The sequence below is a fragment of the Amborella trichopoda genome, chromosome 1, assembly GCF_054954075.1.
Source record: "Amborella trichopoda isolate Santa Cruz 75 chromosome 1, AtrichopodaSantaCruz75HAP2 v2.0, whole genome shotgun sequence".
In the NCBI taxonomy this organism is placed as follows: Eukaryota; Viridiplantae; Streptophyta; class Magnoliopsida; order Amborellales; family Amborellaceae; genus Amborella; species Amborella trichopoda.
The window spans coordinates 20,012,586-20,031,389 of NC_142336.1; the positions used below are offsets into that span (position 1 = coordinate 20,012,586).

The 18,804-nt window shown below is 39.8% G+C and overlaps 1 long non-coding RNA gene across 1 annotated transcript in view; it reads left to right on the plus strand.

Annotated features, from left to right (window-relative positions):
- Positions 1 to 18,282, plus strand: part of LOC110006874 (uncharacterized) — a 38,928-nt gene extending 20,646 nt beyond the window's left edge. Inside the window, exon 2 of the long non-coding RNA XR_016052033.1 lies at positions 18,046 to 18,282. This is a non-coding gene — a long non-coding RNA (uncharacterized LOC110006874). The remainder of the gene's footprint in view (positions 1 to 18,045) is intronic.
- The last annotated feature ends 522 nt before the right edge of the window (positions 18,283 to 18,804 follow it).

Sequence of the window (18,804 nt, forward strand, 5' to 3'; positions counted from 1 at the left end):
TTTTACGGCCTATATCTCACTCGTTCCAAGTCGGATCACTCTCAAATTTTGTGAGCATGTTCTTCTCATCAAGATGAGCTTTTCGATATGTAGTACGCCCCGTGATAATGCCCGAGCAGGGAGAAAACCTAGAGAGAAGTTGCTGATCCGTGAAGAAAATTGTAGAAACTTCAGCAGTAGCACGCATCACTCGAGTGGCTAAATCATGGCGCTCGCGTACCTTATCGCCACGAAACCAATTGCATTATGTGTGTAAGGTCCGTGGCTATCTCTGGTTCGAACGTCGCGTAAGATGAACGGTTGGATTTCACACACAAAGGCGTCAAAGATTTTGTAAATTTTAGCCGTCGGATTTCAAGATTCCGGCCAAAAACTCAAAACGACGAAATCTTCATCCGAACACGAAATCGAGTCGCGCTTGTTGCAACGTGATCGTGACAGCATGCTCATTGTGATTCAGTGAAGAAACGGAAGAAAAAACATCAAAGAACGAGCGCACTATCGATCTGAAGTTTTCAAGATTAATAAAAAATTCAAGTCTCATGATCATGGCTCAAAAACATGATTCATACTCGAACTTGGTATCAAAATGATCGTCATGCAAAGCTCTACAAGAAAACAATCATCTTTCAATGAAACGCGCATCAGAACAACCCCGGATCAGTCATCGAAGATCGCACAAGTTCTCATGCAGCAGTAGGGACTGTTATGGAATTTCACATATTATAAAACAGGACAAAACAATCATTTGGCATCCATTTTTAGAATTTTTTTTAATTCAATTAAATTGTAATTATCTTCAATTCTAGGTAGTTTTTAGGTGTCCACCCATGTTTGGGCCCAATTCTATATAAGCATGTAAAGCCAAATTGTAAACTCCCCTTGGGTTCATTCTTAAAGATTCAATAAAGATTTCATTTTTGCTTAAGCTCGTGGGTGTGTCTTGAAGAGAGAGAGAAAAGAGAGAACAAAAGGGCTGGTACCCTTCAATAAGGTAACTTTCTCTCTCATCCTCTCTTTCTCTCTCTTCTCATATCTATCTCTCTTTCTCTCTCTTCTTCTCATCTCTATCTCTCTTTCTCTCTCTTCTTCTCGTCTTTATTTCTCTTTCTCTATCTTCTTATCATCCCTATCTCCTTTATGTTCTTCTTCTTAAAACATAGTCGGCAATGCCTAGCGTCGACTGGGTCTTTCTCTCTCTGCCCTTCTTTAAACACAGTCAGTAATGCCTAGTGCCGATTGTGTCATTCTCTCTCCGCCCTTCTTAAAACACAGCCGGCAATGCTTAGCACCGCCTGTGTCTTTCTCTCTCCGCTCTTCTTAAAACATAGCCGGCAATGCCTAGCACCGACTGTGTCTTTCTTTCTCGTCTTTTATTAAAAAACACAGCCGGCGATGCCTAGCACCGACTGTGCCTTCTTGCCCCCTCTCTCTCTAACACAGCTGGCGACACCTAGCACCGGTTGTGTCCTCTCTCTCTCCTTGCCCGCTCGCTCTCTAACACAACCGGTGATACCTAGCACCGACTGTGTCCTCTCTCTCTTCTTCTTCTAACACAGCCTGTGATGCCTAGCGCTAATTGTGTCTTCTTTCTCTTTTTTTTGCAATATTGCCGGCAACGCCTGGTGCCAACTGTGTCCTTGTCCCTCTTCTCTCCTTCCTTATCTCTTCTCTCACATTATTCTCCATCTTTTTTCGCTTCCTCTCTTTCTTTCTCTTCTCCTCTTATTCTCTTACTTCTTATTCTCTCTTTATGATTTCCATGCCTTTTGTTATCCTTTCGTTTGACTAAGAGGGGTTGAGATTAGCCTCTTATGGTAGCCCTATTGTCTAGCCATAGTGTTGTTGTGCCAGAATTATTGTGCCCGCTTTATTGCCACGACAGACTAACCATCGCGTCTAGCTAGTCAATATCGTTATTCACGTCTGGTAGTCACTCTGTTGAGTCGGTCTGAGTTATCGAGCCCGTTTTATTGCCACCTCAGACCAATAACCTACCAGCTTAGTCACTGTGCTGATCTCTTCGCCTAGTCAAATTCTTTTCTCCCCCACCTTTCTTCTCTCATTATTCTTTTATTCTTTGAATGTGTACACCTGCATATATTCATCAAGAAGGCAAGGTGAGGTCTGCTGACCCACCTGTCTTATTACATTTTCCATATATGTGTGATTGCAGAAAACAAGAGAATACAAGCCATGAGAGGCGATTCCGAACCAGTTTTACGACTGGGGGTTTTTTTTCGTAATCTAAGAAGGTGCCCATGTGAGCCAGTCGAGTAAGTCCCGAACCCACCTAAAAGTCCTCTCTCATTAGTTGGTAATACCTGCCGTTGTTCTCGAACGAGGTTTTCGAGAGAGTGATATCAAAACGTCCATGGTCTCCCCTGAAACCTGAGAGGCATGCCGTCTGATCAACTTTCAGCTTAATCGGGCACTCCCGGATAAAGTTATGGGTAAAATATCAAAAAGGGGAAGGCCACACACTATTCCCTTGTGGTCACCCTGCATTAAAACACCATTAAAGGTGGCTATTTTTACTGTCACAGGCGATGAATTTTAGGGCCTATATCTCACTCGTTCCAAGTCAGATCACTCTCAAATTTTGTGAGCATGTTCTTCTCATCAAGACGAGCGTTTCGATAAGTGGTACGCCCCGTGATAATGCTCGAGCAGAGAGAAAAACTAGAGAGAAGTTGCTGATCCGTGAAGAAAGTTGCAGAAAATTCAGTAGCAGCACACATCACTCTAGTGGCTAAATCATGGCGCTCTCCTACCTGATCGCCACGAAACCAATTGCATTATGTGTGTATGGTCTGTGGCTATCTCTGGTTCGAACGTTGCGTACGATGAACGGTTGGATTTCACACACAAAGGCGTCAAAGCAGCTGTAAATTTTGGCCCCCGGATTTCAAGATTCCGGCGAAAAACTCAAGACGACGAAATCTTCATACGGACATGAAATCGGACCGCGCTTGTTGCAACGTGATCGTGACGGCATGCTCAGTGTGATTCAGCGAAGAAACAAAAGAAAAAACATCAAGGAACTAGCGCACTATCGATCCGAAGTTTTCAAGATTCATAAAAAATTCAAGTCTTATGATCATGGCTCAAAAACGTGATTTATAGCTCAAAGTTGGTATCAAAATGATCGCCATGCAAAGCTTTACAAGAAAACAATCATCTTTCAATCAAACGAGCATCAGAACAACCCTAGATTAGTCATCGAAGATGACACAAGTTCTCAAGTAGCAGTAGGGACTGCTCTGGAATTCTACACATTATTAGACAAGGGCAAAACATACATTTTGCATCTATTTTTAAAATTTTTTGAATTCAATTAAATTGTAATTATCTTCAATTCTAGGTAGTTTTTGAGCGTCCACCTATGTTTGGGCCCAATTCTATATGAGCATGTAAAGCCAAGTTGTAAAATCCCCTTGGGTTCATTCTTAAAGATTCAATAAAGATTTCATTTTTGCTTAAGTTCGTGGGTGTAACTTGGAGAGAGAGAGAGAGAGGAGAGAGAATAAAAGGGTCGGTACCCTTCGATAAGGTAACTTTCTTTCTCGTCCCTTCTTTCTCTCTCATCTTCTCTTTCTCTATCTTCTTCTCATTTCTATCTCTCTTTCTCTCTCTTCTTCCCGTCCTTATTTCTCTTTCTCTATCTTCTTCTCATCCCTATCTCCTTTATGTTCTTCTTCTTAAAACATAGTCTGGCAATGCTTAGCGTCGACTGTGTTTTTCTCTCTCTACCCTTTTTAAAACAGAGTCAACAATGCCTATTGCCGATTGTGTCTTTCTCTCTCTGCCATTCTTAAAACACAGCCGCCAATGCTCAACGCTAACTGTGTCTTTCTCTCTCCGCTCTTCTTAAAACATAGCTAGCAATACCTAGCACCGACTGTGTCTTTCTCTCTCATCTTTTATTAAAAAACACAACCGGCGATGCTTAGCACCAACAATATCCTTCTTGCCCCCTCTCTCTCTAACACAGCCGACGACACCTAGTGTCGGTTGTGTCTTCTCTCTCTCCTTCGTGCCTGCTCTCTCTCTAACACAACTGGTGATACCTAGCACCGACTATGTCCTCTCTCTCTTCTTCTTCTAACACAGCCGACGATGCCTAAAATCGATTGTGCCTTCTTTCTCTTCTTCTTCCATCATAGCCGGCAACGCCTGGTGCCAACTGTGTCCTTGTGCCTCCTCTCTCCTTCCTTCTCTCTTCTCTCACATTATTCTCCATCTTTTTTTCACTTCCTCTCTTTCTTTCTCTTCCCCTCTTATTCTCTCTTTATGATTTTTATGCCTTCTGTTATGCTTTCGTTTGACTAAGAGGGGTTGAGATTAGCTTCTTATGGTAGTCCTGTCGTCTAACCGTAGTGTTGCTGTACCAAAATTACTGTGCTCGCTTTATTGACACGACAGACTAACCATCGCGTCTAGCTAGTCAATATCGGTATTGACGTCTAGTAATCACTGTTGAGTTGGTCTGAGTTATCGATCTCATTTTATTGCCACATCAGACCAACTACCTACCAGCTTAGTCACTGTGCTAATCTCCCCGCCTAGTCAAATTCTTTTCTACCCCACCTTTCTTCTCTCATTATTCCTTTATTCTTTGAATGTGTACACCTACATATATTTATCAAGAAGGCAAGGTGAGGTCTGTTGACCCACCTGTCTTATAACATTTGCCATATGTGTGTGATTGCAGAAAACAAGAGAATACAAGCCATGAGAGGCGATTTCGAACCAGTTTTACGATTGGGGGGTTTTCTTCGTGATCTAAGAAGGTGCCCATGTTAGCCAGTCGAGTAAGTTTTGAACCCACCTTAAATTCCTCTCTCATTAGTTGGAAATACCTGCCATTGTTCTTGAACGAGGTTTCCGAGAGAGCGATATCAAAACGTCCATGGTCTCCCTTGAAACCTGAGAGGCATGCCGCCTGATCAAGTTGCAGCTTAATCGGGCACTCGAAAATAAAGTTATGGATAAAATATCGAAATGGGGATGACCACACACTATTCCCTTGTGGTTACCCTGCACTAAAAGACCATTAAAGGTGGCTTTTTTTATTGTCACAGGCAGTGAGTTTAAGGGCCTATATCTCACTCGTTTCAAGTCAGAGGACTCTCAAATTTTGTGAGCATGTTCTTCTTATCAATTCGAGCGTTTCGATATGTGGTATGCCTTGTGATAATGCTTGAGCAGAGAGAAAAACTAGAGAGAAGTGGTTGATCCGTGAAGAAAGTTGCAAAAATTCAGCAGCAGCATGCATCACTCAAATGGCTAAATCATGGCGCTCGCGTACCTGATCGCCCCGAAATCAATTGCATTATGTGTGTAAGGTCCGTGGCTATCTCTGGTTCGAACGTCGCGTACGATGAACGGTTGGATTTCACACACAAAGTAGTCAAAGTTGCTGTAATTTTTGGCCGACGGATTTCAAGATTCCGGCAAAAAACTCGAGACGAAATCTTCATCCGGACACGAAATCGAACCGCACTTGTTGCAACGTGATCATGATGGCATGCTCCGTGTGATTCGGTGAGGAAACGAAAGAAAAAACATCAAGGAATGAGCGCACTATCGATCCGAAGTTTTCAAGATTCATAAAAAATTCAAGTCTCATGATCATGGCTCAAAAACATGATTCATAGCTCGAAGTTGGTATCAAAATGATCACCATGCAAGGCTCTACAAGAAAACAATCGTCTTTCAATGAAATGAGCATCAGAACAACCCCGGATCAGTCATCGAAGATCGCACAAGTTCTCAGGCAGCAGCAGCAGGGACTGTTATGGAATTCCACACATTATAAAACAGGGCAAAACAATCATTTAGCATCCATTATTAGAATTTTTTTTAATTCAATTAAATTGTAATTATCTTCAATTCTAGGTAGTTTTTGGGCGTCCACCCATGTTTTGGGTCCAATTCTATATAAGCATGTAAAGCCAAATTGTAAAATCCCGTTGGGTTCATTCTTAAAGATTCAATAAAGATTTCATTTTTGCTTAAGCTCGTGGGTGTGTCTTGGAGAGAGAGAGAGGAGAGAGAATAAAAGGGTCGTATCCTTCGATAAGGTAACCTTCTCTCTCGTCCCCTCTTTCTCTCTCATCCTCTCTTTCTATCTCTTCTCATCTCTATCTCTCTTTCTCTCTCTTCTTCTCATCTCTATATCTCTTTCTCTCTCTTCTTCTCATCTCTATCTCTCTTTCTCTCTCTTCTTCTCGTCTTTATATCTCTTTCTCTATCTTTTTCTTATCTCTATGTCTTTTATGTTCTTCTTCTTAAAACATAGTCGACAATGCTTAGGATCGACTGTGTCTTTCTCTCTCTGCCCTTCTTAAAACACACCCATAAATGCCTAGTGTCGATTGTGTCTTTCTCTCTCCGCCCTTCTTAAAACACAGCCGACAATGCCTAGCGCCGACCGTGTCTTTCTTTCTCCGCTCTTCTTAAAACATAGCTAGAAATGCCTAGCACCGATTGTGTCTTTCTCTCTATTCTTTTATTGAAAGACACACCTGGCGATGCCTAGTACCGACTGTATCCTTCTTGCCCCCTCTCTCTAACACAGCCGGCGACACCTAGCGCCGGTTGTGTCCTCTCTCTCTCCTTCTTGCCCGCTCTCTCTCTAGCACAGCCGGTGATACCTAGCATCGACTGTGTCCTCTCTCTCTTCTTCTTCTAACACAGCCAGCGATGCCTAGCACCAATTGTGTCTTCTTTCTCTTTTTCCAACATAGCTGTCAACGCCTGGTGCTAACTGTGTCCTTGTCCCACTTTTCTCCTTCCTTCTCTCTCCTCTCACATTATTCTCCTTTTTTTCGCTTCTTCTCTTTCTTTCTCTTCTCCTCTTTTTCTCTTACTTCTTATTCTCTCTTTATGATTTTCATGCCTTCTGTTATCTCTTCGTTTGACTAAGAGGGGTTGAGATTAGCCTCCTATGGTAGCTCTGGCGTCTAGCCGTAGTGTTGCTGTGCCAAAATTACTGTGCCCGCTTTGTTGCCACGACAGACTAACCATCGCGTCTAGCTAGTCAATATCGATATTGACGTCTAGTAATCACTCTGTTGAGTCGGTCTGAGTTATCGAGCTCGTTTTATTGCCACGTCAGACCAACTACCTACCAGCTTAGTCACTGTGCTGATCTCCCCGCCTAGTCAAATTCTTTTCTACCCCACCTTTCTTCTCTCATTATTCTTTTATTCTTTGAATGTGTACACCTGCATATATTCATCAAGAAGGCAAGGTGAGGTCTGCTGACCCACCTGTCTTATAACATTTGCCATATGTGTGTGATTGCAGAAAACAAGAGACTACAAGCCATAAGAGGCGATTCCGAGCCAGTTTTACGACTGCGAGGTTTTCTTCGTGATCTAAGAAGGTGCCCATGTGAGCCAGTCGAGTAAGTCCCGAACCCACATTAAATTCCTCTCTCATTAGTTGGTAATACCTTCCATTGTTCTCAAACGAAGTTTTCGAGAGAGCGATCTCAAAACGTCCATGGTCTCCCCTGAGACCTGAGAGGCATGCCGCTTGATCATCTAGATCTGGAGGGCGAAATTGAGACACTTAAACAGCTTGGCGATTCCACGAGGGACTTACTACCCCATAGTCGAATCGTACTTGTTTGACTAGTTTCTCCTTTTTTATTTTTATTTTTATGTATTTACACATCACTTATGGCTGCTGGGTTCTGTAACCCATTCATCCGAATCGAGGATTTTCTTATCCTTGCATTCGCGAGTGTCCCCAAGGAACAAGTTCCTCTAACTTCGTTTCCAACCCTTCTTTTGAGAAAAGATGTCACACCACAAGTTTTAAAGTACTAGAATCCTTGAGATGTGACCGTTGATTCCTAACAAAACAAATTCTTAAACTTCACGATTTATTGCACTAAAACAATTTTCCATTTCTAGGAGTCTGTACAAAGTCTACTCATAACTAATATTAACATGAAGGTTTAGATATACATCTGTTGATAGAACAAAAATCTACAATGGTGAAGTTAAACAAAGTTACAAAGGAGAATTTAGTTATGACTACAACTTCTTATTGCATTATGGTCGTATTGCATTTGAACTATGAGACTGCAATTACCCTGAAAAATATTTACCATAGTTTGATGAGTTTGGCTACTCAGTAAGTGATCATCATAGTCCTCAAAATAATCATGGATGGAAGATATCAATATTTTAAAAAAGGGAGATCTATTAAAAACAATAAGAGGAAGAGCATTTATGGATAACAATTTCACTTTCAGAATTGCACAATTAAACATAATCCAAATGATTGAAATGCATATAAATATTTTAACATAAATGTATAACTTAAAGGATTTCACAAAATACCCTTCTTGCATCTCAAGTACGTCACGTATATACCCTACCAGCATCCTGATGGGTCCAAACCGTCCCTGCAGGTCCAAACATACCTCACCAGCATACCAGATGAGTCCAGATAGTCCCGACCGGATAGGTCTAAACAATTCCTGCAGGTCTAAACATACCTTACCAGCGTCGCGGATGAGTCCAAATAGTCCCTACCGGCGTAACCGAATAGGTCCTAACAATCTCTGTAGGTCCAATCATACCTCACGTGCGTCCCAGATGAGTCCAAACAGTCCCTACTGACATAATCGGATAGGTCCAATCCCTGCAGGTCCACTTATACTCAAATTATCTATGAAACTCTTTTAACATCAGAAAACAGTAACATCATATATGCAAAGTATCATTGAAATCATTAACAAGAATTCACTTCAAGCAATTTAAACAATCACTTTCATTGAAATATCTGTAAGTAACCAGTGAAACATTTTGGCAATAATTTCTGAAAGGTAGTAGTTCTGAAGGACATTCTTGAAGTCTAACATGATAACAGTCTAGTATCAATAGACAAACTTTTATGAGAATCCAAAATTAAATACGGAATTATCACAATTTATGGAATTGCCAATTCATAAATAATCATTTCATAGGTAATACTACAATCAAGTACATAAATATCTGTTTTTCAAATAATGAGGCAGTCATTTGCATACGAATTTTACAATGTTTAAATATTAAAAAACAGTAGAAGGAAATCACATAATTTTACTAAAAGTGGAAATATCACATTTATTTGTAATAATTTACAGTATTTAAATTCTGAACAATAGACAAGAAAATAAAATTTATTTCTAAGAATTTACAGCGTTTAAAATTCCTAGCAATAGATAAAATATCACAATTTTACTAAAAAAAACGGAATAGTTTTCAAGACAATGAAGTCACTTATATATGTGTCACTTGAGATGAGAGAGCCTACGAACTGAGAAAGTTAATTGAGAAGTTTCCTAAATCATCCACCCAAATCCTTTTCCCACAAAAATCCACCAAACAGTGGGAAATCCCTACATAATCCATGCACATTCTACCTCTCGAGTAACAATAATATTCACCCTTTACACTCACAAAAAGCACTCGTTGAACCTGTGTAGCCCATTGTGAAGCATGATTGAGCCAATGAAATAAAAATGACCAAAACATAGCATCCCAACCAAATTCTAAGGTAGCTCGCCTAAGGTCACTACTAAGTAGACGAAGACTATTTTCTTTTGAGAGAGAGAGAGATTCAATGAACGAAAGCCCTCCAGCTGTCTAGTAGTACGATTTGAATTTGAACCCCTCTCTGAACTCAACACCTCACCTCAGCTCTCACTGAAAAGTTACTAATTGAATCCAAATATAATGTACTCCTTTTTGATGTGATTTATTGGTTAATGGTTCTAGTTTTAAGGGTAGAGTGACTAGAGAAATAAGCAAGAGAGAGAAGAAAGAAGAGAATAAGAATAAGAACTTGATGAGAACTTAGTTTGGAGGTGAGAAGAAGAATAAGATGATGACGGGGAAGACAAAGGAAGTAAAGAGACGACCCAAAGAAAATTGGGTAGCCTTTCGGCATAACCTCTCCTAAGAGGTATTATCGGAGACAAGGAAAAATACAAGGCTTGAAGCCTTGGTATCGGAAGATTTGGAAAGTGGAGTTACAGGACTGAGCCTATAACTATGTCATTAAACCAAAGAGCGCTTTAAAAATGATTAAGGGAGAGAAGAAAGTGAAAGAGAGAGAGAGAGAGAGAGAGAGAGAGAGAGAGAAAGAGATGAAAGCCTCTCACAACCCAAACACTGTGTGGTTCGGTGGTTAGAGCAGTGATAGGGTCATAACTTTAAAGAAAATTGACTTATGATGACCCCAACCCGAGTGACCGAGTGTAAGAGAATCAGTATCTCTTATGAACTGACTTCACCATACGAGCTAGTGGTTAGAGTAACAATCCGAGAGTTGGAACCCTAAGGCACTATCTCAAGACGACCCTAAATCGAGTGCTCAAGAAGTGAAAGAAACAATAAGTAAAGAAATAAGTAAATGAATGATGAAATGAAAAGAAAATTAAAGTGAATGAGGAGTTTAAAATACGATTTAGAGAGAGAAGATAGTGTTTAAAGTGAGAGAAAATGGGGTTAATGAGGTTAAAAAATGATGGACCCATCTATGATACAGGTTCAGATTCTAAAGGTATATGAGAGCATAGAGGTAATAGGGCCGATTGAGAAATGAGATGGAAGTAGGACATATAGGGGATTAGATAAAAGTAGGGTAGATAGGGAAGAGAGATGAGAGGGGTGGATAGGATGTTAGATGAGAGAGGGGCAAATAGGGATTACATGAGAGAGGGGCGGATAAGGGTTAGATGAGAGAAGAGCGGATAGGGTGTGAGATGAGAGCGGCGGATAGGGTGATAGAGGAGAGAGGGGCGAATAGGACGATAGAGGAGAGAGGGGCGAATATGGCTAAGGAGGAGAGAGAGCCAGATAGGGCTAAGAGAGAGGGGTGGATAGGAGTGAGGATAGGAGAGGGGCAGATAGGGATAAGAGAGATGGGCAGATATGAGTGAGGATGAGAGACGAGTAGATAGGGCTAAGGGAAAGAGAGAGTGGACGGGCTTGCTTCTAGTGCGTGTTCATGACTAGGAGTGGATGAGAGGATGCAAAAGAGAGAGAGAGAGAAGAGGAGACGGTGACGGGCCTGCCTCTAGTGCGGGTCTGTGGCTTGGGGAAAGAGAGAGAGAGAGAGAGAGAGAAAGAAAGAGAAAGAGTGGAAGAGAAGTCGAGGCCATCCTAATTGCGGGTCCGTGACTTCTTGGTCGAGAGAGAGAGGGAGAGAGAAAGAAAGACGAGGGTGCTCAGACTTGCCTTGGGTCCGAGTGAGTGAGAGAGATAAAGAAAGAGAGAAGAGAGAGAAAGAAGAGTAGGAGAGAGAACGAGAGAAGAAAGAGAATGAGAGAAAGAAGAGAGAGAATGAGAGAACTAAGAGAGAGAAAGAGAGAGAAGAGAGAGTAGACCTAGAACAGGCTTGGGCCTAGGTGTGCCTTCATCGGTCCCTTTGCATGCACATGAGAGAGAGAGAGAGAGAGAGAGAGAGAGAGAGAGAGAGAGAGAGAGAGAGAGAGAGAGGTCTAGGTCTTGGGTCAAAGTTAAGGTCTAGGGGTCTAGGTACCTAGCTTAGATGGGTTAGGTTAAGGTATGGTGTATAGGAACTACGATGTATGGGATAAGATAAGGTATAAGCTAGCTAAGGCGTATAGGATAAACTAAGGTGTATGGTTCACTATGGTGTATAGTGTAGAGTAGGGTATAGGGTGTATGGATTAGGATTGGAAGCTAGGGGTTCTAAGGTGTATGGAAGTTAGGAATCCTAAGGAATTGGAGGTTAGGAATCTTGAGGGAATTGAAATTTTGAGGTTCCAAGCAGTGTAGGGTTCTTAGGCGTATTTTCCCTCTCTAGGAAATGTTTCTCTCTCCTCTCATCTTGAGTCTTGAACTTGAAAAGGAAAGTAAAATAACAAGTTAAAAATTGGAGAGAGTATTACAAATGGTCTCTCCAAATGGTCAAATATTTAAAAGTCTAAGAGAGAGTATTACAAATGACTTAGGTTCCTTATATAGAGCAACCACAAAACAATGGTGTAATGCTCAAAAATACCCAAAATTGTCAAAAAATACACATTTTATGAATTAAAATATTAATCCCGTTTTTTGACCAAGTGACCAAATTTCCCCTACGATCTTTCAACAAATGACAAAACCATCCCTCCATGAGGGGCCTCTTGCCATTATTAGGCCTCGAGAGCTTTTTCAGACACTTACGATGATAATACGGACAATCAATCATGGTAGAATCGATGTTTGAACTATAGCGCACGTTTTGATACTCTCTGATCATCTAAAAACAGATTTTTAAGGAAGAACCAAAATCCGGTCAAGTCCATAGACTTTGTGATTATTCGAATAACAATTCAGCACAATCTATGATGTTCCAAGCCTTCATTTTGATCATAAATTGAAGATGATACTATCACGATTAGTTTGTAATAAATTTCATCAATTTTGGTCTCTGTTTGAGCATGTTCCAATTGTGGGAAGTCACTAGAAAATGGGATACCAACGACCAGAGAAGTATGCCATTTTCGACCTCAAAATTGGTGTCATCCAGCCTTCGATCATTTATAAAAATCATATCAAACTATAGTTCTTTGAAGCACGGTCGCAACGAACCCATACTTCGACGATCCGACATCGGGATCTTGAGCTATGACCTCTCAAATAATTGGATGTATTCTTTATAAAATCTGAATTTTCATGTTTTGAGCCCATATTCTCTCTAGAAATCATCTCGTTTCAGGCCACACCATGATGCATGCCATATGTCAATACGAGCAGGTTGACGAGATGTAGCTCGTATCCAAATTTGAGCTTAATTGGACTCAAAACGAGTGAGTTATGAGCATTTGAAAATCATCCCGAAATGAGAAAATACCGTTTCCATAAATGAAAACTGGTTCATTGAGGCTGCACTGTAATAGTGTAAAACCCACCCTTTTATGGTAAGCTAGACCTAGAATGGTCCCGGAGGGTCCGATTGAGCCGAAATTTGGTACCTAGGGGATGATCAATGTTTCGGATCTAATGGCAGTGGTCTGATATTGTTTTGAGACCTAAAAAGTAGAGATATATTTTTAGGGTCAATTTTCAGCACGATAAGAACTAAATTTGAAAACCAAGTTCTGTCATGGTAATATCAAAACTTGTCAGAACACAATGAAACTTTGTGTGTCATTAGGGTATCCAAAAATACCTTCTCATGCAATTTGAGGTCATTCTGAAACTTCTTCAAAGGTCACCCAATTTTAGGCTTATTGCAACAGTGTTCCCGTGATCAGGTGGCATCTTGGGCACTGGCGTGACCAGGTTACCACCGGCTCTGTTCTTATTAGCCCCGGGAATACAAGTATGTCAAAACTAACGTATAAAAACTTGCTCCTTCAAATGCTAATCTTCGAGATAAGCGAGAAGTGTAACATTCGAAACAAAATTTCGTCAAAGTTCATCTTTTGAGTCCTTATTAATACGCTTTTATTGTCTCTCAACAATATTTTTCTTCTCGATCATTGACATTAACAAGATCCTTGAGGGGGAGACCATGTCGAGCTTCTTCCCTGAGGGATGACTGAAGTGGACTCTAGCATTTGGGGGCCTTTTAAGGGCTTGATGAACCCAATACTATTGGAATATGTTTTCTGGTGGAGCATGCTGACCGGGTGCCTTGTGGAAGGGCTTACTTTCCCAACTCAACAATACTTCCTAACGAGCTAATTGGTGGGTGCCTTTGGGGCTTGCTCGCAATCCAGTGGTAGTTTTTGTTCCAACAACTAGGGACCTTTCTTAAGGGCTTCCTTTCCATTTTATCAGAATCTAGATGTGTCTGGTAGTCGGGTACCTTTCTTAGAGACTTCTTTCCCAATCCGTCAGATTTTTCTTTAAAAGGCTAGTGGCAGGGGACTTTGCTTAAGGGCTTCCTTCCCCTTTTATACTGAACTTTTGGTTTGTCTATGGAAAGGCTAGCGACGGAGGGCCTTTTAAGGGCTTCCTTTCCCTTTTCACACTGAACCTTTGGTCTATCTATTTTGCTTTAGATAGACAACTGTGGAGGCCCTTAATGCGGCGTATGAACTGCTTAATCAGGACTTGGACTGATGCTTTAGATAGACAACTGTGGAGGGCCCTTAATGCGGCGTATGAACTGCTTCATCAGGACTTGGACTGATGATATAAGGGGTGTCTCTTTTGGGGCTTACACTTAATATACAGGGCTTAATCAGGGGCTCTTTGGCGACCGTCCTGAAAGTCTAAACCTATCGGCAATGGGAGCCTTAGCAAGACGATCTCTTTGGGGGGCTTACACCCAATATACCGGGTTAGTCAGGGGCTCTTTGGTGGCCGTCCTGAAAGTCTAAACCTATTGGCAATGGGAGACTTAGCAAAATTGTTACCCTCAGAACAAAGGCATCGATCTGGGTTAGGACATCAATTGCCTTATAAGAACTTCTATCTCGAATTGTCAACGTGCTCTGCCTGTTTTTGCTATCTTGATTTGCCATCTCGATAATTCTTCTGATCTTCAGGGGGCCTTAAACAAAGCTAACCCGAGTTGCTGGATTTTCTTAAGCTCTTTTTTTAGTCTTGAGGGTAAGGTAACCGTGAGAGGTATTGATTCGTAAACCATCGACATGTTTATTAGTCTAGGCGCCCTTTCGGGTTTCCACTTGAACTGGTTAACAGTGGCGCCGTATAATGGTTTCACCAACTTCTTCTTTTATTGAGGCTCTTTTACCTGTGACTTTGAGGTCGCGTTCATCTTTTATTTCCATTTTTACTCATGGTGCCCTTCGGGTTTTCACCATGCCCGGTTTTCTATTTTTAGAACACTTTTACTCATGGCTTCATAGCCATGCTCGTCATTCATTTTTACGCATGGTGCCCTTTCGGGTTTTTGCCATGCTCAATTTTATTTTTTTTGGCAAACTTACCCATAGCTTTGTAGCTATGTCTGTCTGAAACTCTCACTTTTACTCATGATGATCCTCATCATACTCGGCTTCTTTCTTTTTAAGCGATGAACCTTCTCCTTAATGATGTATAAGATAAAGGGGTTATAACTGTACAAGGCTTACTAAGGTAATATATACCAAGAGTGAGGCTTTTATTAGGAAGGTGAACACCACTGGAGATGTTTCGGGTTGCTACAAGGTGATGAATGATTTACACTTGCTGGATATGGGGGTTTAGGTGGCCTAGTAGGTAATTATTGCATGAAAACTTCTTGGGGATAGGTAATTAATGTGTTTTTCAAGGTAAAGGAATGGCTACCTTCCTAGGGGTTGAAATGCTCCCTTGGGTGATGAAGTTATAGCATATTCCAAAGACTGGTCATAGTGTATCTGCACCACTTGGGGTTAGTAACTCACCGGGGATGATGACCTATCATTGAGGATCATGGACCGATGGAGTGACAGACCATTGGGGTGATGGTTTACTGGAAGTAGCAGTCCACTGAGGGTGGTGGACCATGAGGAATTCTTGCGACTCTTCAAGCATGGTATTACTCATAGGGTCTCATGAAGGTTCAATGAGTAGAGTATGTTTGGTATGGCTCTATGGGGATAATGAAGTTCTGAAGTGAAGCCCAAGTGAACAGGGGTTGCTAGGATGGTTTATGAAAGGGGTAATTTCTTGGATGAAAGAAATGAATTTTGTGTTTGATAAGTCATGATATGTGATTTGGCTTCTATTGTTGTTGTGGCTGCTCATATTTTCTCTCTACCTTCACCCTTCTTTAGGATTACCAGATGGCATACTCTATAAATCTAAGACAGCCAAGAGATGACCGTTTCAGTGTGAGAGATAGAAAACCAAATCAGGGAGATAAATATAAAGGGGCTGCAATTTGGGGAGAAGGGGCTTGGGAGGAGAGCGCTTTGGGTTGTAGAAGAGTGGAGAGCGCTTTGGGTTTTAGAGGAAGAGAGAGATGAGGGGCTTGCTTAGGTTAGAGCGAGAAAGAGGAGGGGCCCGGTTAAGTTAGAGAGAGAAAGAGGATGGGCTTGGATGGGTTAGAGAGAAAGAGGAAGGGTTTGGAAGGTTTAGAGAGAGAAAGAGGAGAGGCTCGGTTGGGGATTTGTAGAGAAAGAGAGAGATGAGGGGTTGAGAGAGCTTGGCGAAGGAAGATGGAGAGAGGACACGGAGCGTCAAGTGCATAGGATGGTGCACAAATAATTTTTAGTATCTTTTAAATTTCAAGTCAGAGTTGAATTTTTTGAAATTAAGATATTGGATAGTTATTTGAATATATCTTGATACGCAAACATGATTCACTAATTTCTATAATTAATATTATATTAGATTTTATAATATCCTAAAATATCATGATAATAGAATGCTATCAAACAAACCCTAAATGACATCAAATATAATCTAAATTCCTAAATTTAGCATATAATTAAATCATGCAGCTTATGCCAAGTCTACTATTATATCTCTTACAAAATACACATCCTCACATACTGTCCCATAAGACTTATCTCATGGAAGAGAATCATAACAAAAAGAAATAATAAAATTTTGTAATAGCACGTCCCATATAACATAGATTTGGAATAGCATATCCCGTGTATTTGGATATTGAAATCCCAAATTTCAAAGAATAGATAGACTTTGATAAACTTATAGAGATTAGAAAAGGCCTCTTAGAATAGAGATTAAATTATAGGGATAAAAGGAAAACCGACCTAAATTTTCTATTTCTAAATATGAACATCAAGAAGAATTCAACATTAAGGTTACGACATAATTAATCTATATTCACAAATAAGAGAAATGCGGGTAAAAAACTCAAAGAGCTACGGACCTCAACTATTTTTATGAATTTGGGGTCTTTATTTACGACCAATCGGTGAACCTGCAGAAAAACTCAAACTCTGAATAAGATTTAGATAGACCTGAAATCTAAAGTAAATTTTTTTATGAAAAGAAAGGAAAATATAGTAATTTGTACCTCGTATTCAACTTTGTACGATTACCATTATCTTCTCCGTGCTTGAATTTCATTGGGAGTCTCCGTGCTTGAACTTCATTGTCTTTACTGTACTAGAATTTCGTTAGGGAAAGTTAATTCTACATAAGCATAAAAGCCTATAGTTCTTATTGAAAGCTTTGAATTTTATTCTCAATAAGATCCTTTTAGCCTCATGCCATAAAATAAAATCGATCTAACTGATTGGGAAAACATAAGCTCTAGACTCCATCAAGTCTCTAAAAACAACCAGTGAGCTTAGAACTCTTATTTTGCCATATCCATTTCTATTATAACTTTGTCATAACTAATGCCCTTGCTTGCACATTAGTTAATGTATGTAGGAAAGTGTGATCTAACTCCATCAAGCCATATCTAAGTCTAATTGCCTAATATGCTTTTTAAACAAAAGTAAGCAAAAGTAACAACCAAGTACAATAAAATTTTCTTATAATCCCAAAAACCTCAAAAATCCAATAACAAGATAAATAATTCAACAAAAGGTAGAAAACAACAAGAAACACGTAATTAATCTCTATTCACAAATAAGAGAAATGCGGTTAAAACTCAGAAATACTAACCTCAACAAACTTTATGAATTTGGGGTCCCTATTTACGACCAATCGGTGAACCTGCAGAAACACCCTGGAGTAAGATTTAAATGGACCTGAAATCTGTAGAAAAATTCATTGAAAAAAAGAAAAGAAAATATAGGAATTTGTACCTCATATTCAACTTTGTGCTTCTCAGACTCCTCAATGGAACATAATATTTGGCAAGATGCGTCTTCCCTTACCTATTCTAGAGTAATATAAAAGAGATCTGCAAAAGCCAAATGTATTTCGATCATTCTGTAAAACTAGTCATCGTCTTATTGAATAAAATAAGGGGAAAAAAAGCATGTTTTAAGTTTAGGTGGACTACTAGATAGCACATTTTTATATAGCATAAAACTCCATCAGGCTAGAATAAGGAATTAGAAGAAGAGACCCAAATCTCATTTGTTTTGTTTATGTTCAAATAGTATAAATGTTTGTTATGTGTTTGCTAATGTTGTTTTGTTTGTACTTAAATGGTATGGAGCAGGGATTTTCAACTTTGTTCACCTTCACAAAATAAAGAATGTTGATGAACTGAGACGTGTATTCTGAAAAGGAACCAAGTTGTGACATTGATTACGTTTAATTGAAAGATGGTGTATTCTAAGATGAAACCAAGTTGTGGCACTGATTATGAACCAAGACAGATTCACTAAGACAACTACTACTCAAAATGGGCCCCATAAGACTAAGGAACACAAAATTACATTCTCATTCATTCCTTATTTGCATATTTTCATTCATTACGAAATTTCATTCCCATTTAATCCACAGTTTCATATGTATTCCAGGCGGCACACATTAAAACTCATTTATTCGTCATTTTCAAGATTTTTATTCATCATGAAATTTTATTCTCATTTATTAATTGAAGACTTCAAATATATAACAGATAATGACAAAAGGAATTAGAAATAGGATGGCATGACGGGCAAGCTTTTTATGTTTCCCCTATAGCATGGAAGTTCTATCCTCCCTTTTATCCAACCGTCCATTCTGAATAGAGGGTTAAGATTGACCCAATCACAATGTCACGTCTCTACACTATTTTATTTTTAATTTTTTATATATAAAATACTTTGACACCAAATTTTGGATGTCTATTTCTCTATTAAAATCGCACGAGCGAAAAATACAAAAACAAATATTTTCAATAAAATAAAATGATCAAAATGCCCCTGAAAGTTCCAAGGGGTATTTTGGTCATTATTTTTTATCAAAATTATTGTTAATGTTTTTTATAGGT